The sequence below is a fragment of the Rhinopithecus bieti genome, unplaced genomic scaffold (genome assembly GCF_001698545.2).
Source record: "Rhinopithecus bieti isolate Rb0 unplaced genomic scaffold, ASM169854v2 scaffold_2574, whole genome shotgun sequence".
NCBI lineage: Eukaryota > Metazoa > Chordata > Mammalia > Primates > Cercopithecidae > Rhinopithecus > Rhinopithecus bieti.
The window spans coordinates 7,183,523-7,186,545 of record NW_016804493.1 but is presented as its reverse complement, the minus strand read 5'-3'; the positions used below and the strand labels follow the sequence as shown (position 1 = coordinate 7,186,545).

The 3,023-nt window shown below is 40.2% G+C and overlaps 1 protein-coding gene across 1 annotated transcript in view; it reads left to right on the top strand.

The window, feature by feature from the left end:
• Positions 1–2,434: 2,434 nt before the first annotated feature.
• Positions 2,435–3,023, top strand: part of TAT (tyrosine aminotransferase) — a 12,386-nt gene continuing 11,797 nt past the window's right edge. Inside the window, exon 1 of the mRNA XM_017868787.1 lies at positions 2,435–2,551. The gene's annotated coding sequence lies outside the window, so the exon portion shown is untranslated. The remainder of the gene's footprint in view (positions 2,552–3,023) is intronic.

Here is a 3,023-nt window from a genome sequence, read left to right as displayed (position 1 = left end):
AAGACATAAAAATAAATAGGTGAAATTAATTTTAAGAATGTATTGTATTTTATTTTACTCAGTACACCATATATATATACATATATATACATATATATACACATATATATACATACGTGTGTGTGTGTGTGTGTGTATATATATATATAAATTTTTTTTTTTTTTTTCCCTGAGGCAAGGTCTCATTCTGTCACCCAGGCTGGAGTGCAATGGCATGATCACAGCTCTCTGCAGCCTTGACCTCCTGGGCTCAGGTGATCCTCCTACCTCAGCCTCCCAAGTAGCTGGGACTACAGGTGCATTCCACCATGCCTGGCTAGTTTTTGTATTTTTTTCTACAGACGGGGTTTCGCTATGTTGCCCAAGCTGGTCTTGAATTCCTTAGCTCAAGTGATCCATCCACCTTGGCCTCTCAAAGGGCTGGGATTACCAAAGGTGTGAGCCACCACACCCGGCCCCAAAATATTCTTTAAACTTGTAATCATATAAAATTATTATGAGATCTTTAATATTTTTTTTATACTAAGTCTTTGAAACCTGATATGTATTTTACAACAACACATCATTTTTTTTTTTTTTTTTGAGACGGAGTCTCGCTCTGTTGCCCAGGCTGGAGTGCAGTGGCATGATCTCGGCTCACTGCAGGCTCCGCCTCCCGGGTTCACACTATTCTCCTGCCTCAGCCTCCCGAGTAGCTGGGACTACAGGCGCCCGCCACCATGCCTGGCTAATTTTTTGTATTTTTAGCAGAGATGGGGTTTCACCGTGTTAGCCAGGATGGTCGCTATCTCCTGACCTCGTGATTCGCCCGCCTCGGCCTCCCAAAGTGCTGGGATTAGAGGCATGAGCCACTGCGCCCAGCCACAACAACACATCTTAATTCAGACCAGCCACATTTCAAGTATTCAACAGCCACTTATGACTAGTAGCTATGATATTAGACAGTGCAACTATAGACCACTTTTAGTCTCTATTTTTTTAGCAACTCCCAAACCAGCTATATACGTATTGTAATAAACATAGAAAACATTTGGAAGGATACACAAGAAATGACTAGAAATGTTTTTTTATATGAAATGGGAATGCAGGGAGGGAAGGTGATCAGGGTTTAATTCATGTATATCTCTATTTGAATTTATTATATAAGGATATATCATATTTACTAAAATCATAAAAGAGAAAATGCTTATTCTTTTCAACACAGTCCATGTATAGAAATCTGTCTTAAGGAAATAATAAAATATGTAAACTAACATTTATGACAAGGATGCCCTTGGCCCAAGACGTGAATAATTCTGTCTAGTGTATCCATGCTATAGACGTTACCTGCCATTACTGTATAAGAAAAACATAGCGTACCTAGGGTTCAGTACTACCCATGGTTTCAGACATCTATAATTTCAGGCATGCACTGGAGGTCTTGGAGTGAGCTCCCTGTGGATAAGGGAGGACTACTATATTCAACCCCACTGGAGGCTTGAATCCCTGAAAAGTGGATGGAGAAGAACAAACTGATGTGAAAAATCTTTGTCTTCCAACAAATACACAGATAGGATCTCAGCCCTGGGGAGACCACTGAGGCTTCTCCTAACCCTTCAGTGGGTGGTAGTTTCCATCTGCTTACAGGAATGTTGAGATTTTGGCTGTGGACCTTGTGTTTTGCTTAGCAAAGTTGTTTTGTGTAGATCACACCTGACATTTTAAATTCTTCCAATAACCATAGGAGGTAAGTGAAGAATTCACGCGCAGTGCAAGGATAAAACTGCACAGGTTTCCGCTGCCTTGGAAACCCTGTGCTTTTCAGATATTTGTTGAATGGAACTTAAGTGCCCAATTTGTTCTGATTGGAGCAAAACTTTGTGGATTGACAAGGAGGGGTGTCCAAGATGTAGGAAGTAAAAAAAAAAAAAAGTTACCAAAAAAGGTGTAGAGCACGATCCTATCTGCATTTTGAAATCTATAAAATTATGTATCTATGCACCTATATCTAATGTATCTATCTCTGAATGGAGAGAAAGAGCCTGACCATTACCACCCTCTACCCCTGGGAGTGAGAATGAAGTGTACAGGGAGCAGGTGCAAAGAAGAATGCTCACTTCTTACTTTATATATTTCTGTACTGTTAAAATTTTAACAGGCTGTTTTGTAACAATAAAAAAAATTTAATAAAAGCTATCAGCTGTAATAAGAACTACCCTCTGACAGTAGATATTCTCAAATCATCTCACCAAGTGCCCAGAAAGAGTTAACACAGGAGAATTCCAGATGCTTGAAGTGAGGACAAATTCCTGCTTTGAGGGTGAGAGGTGGGCTTAGGGATAAGAGTCAATGAGGAGGGGAGAGGAGGAAAGAAGCTGAGGGGAGGGCTGGTTGCTGAGCTCTCATTCCCAACCAATGGCATGACAGTTTCAGGCTCAACGCCCGTTTGTGGAGACTATTTCAGGAGTCAGGATTTGCATCTGAGTTCATTGCCACTGTAACCTGTCAAAGAAGAGCTAAGGGGGCTTTCAGGGTTCGCTTCTTGGAGGCTGCTTTCTCCTTTACTTGGAAGGTAAAAATCTCAAGCCCAAGCTGATCAGGCAGTGGCGATTGATTAGGCTGTTCACTTTTTTCTTTTTGGTGTATTGATTTCTTTTTCCAACTAGGGCTGTAGGATCCTTATGGGATAAGGTTTTACTTTTACTAACAATGATATTTACATGGAACTTCTAACAAGATGGAATGGTTCTTCCTGGTTCTCTGCAGATGACAAGAAGCATTAGGTAGATTTTCTTGGATAGGCTCGCATGGAAAGGAGGGAGCACCTATGCTTTGATTGATGAACAATTTTCATGTTATTCCTTCTTGGTTTCACATAGAGCATGGCTAAGCTTTGACAGGAATTGCAGATGCATGTAGCAAATCTTACTTAAGTATGATGGGTTCTTGCTTTATTTTCCATCTCAGTAAAAAGTCTTAAAACTCCCCTCATTCATAGTAAAGCTACTTTACGAGAGAAAGTAGAAAAAAAAAAAAAAAAAAAA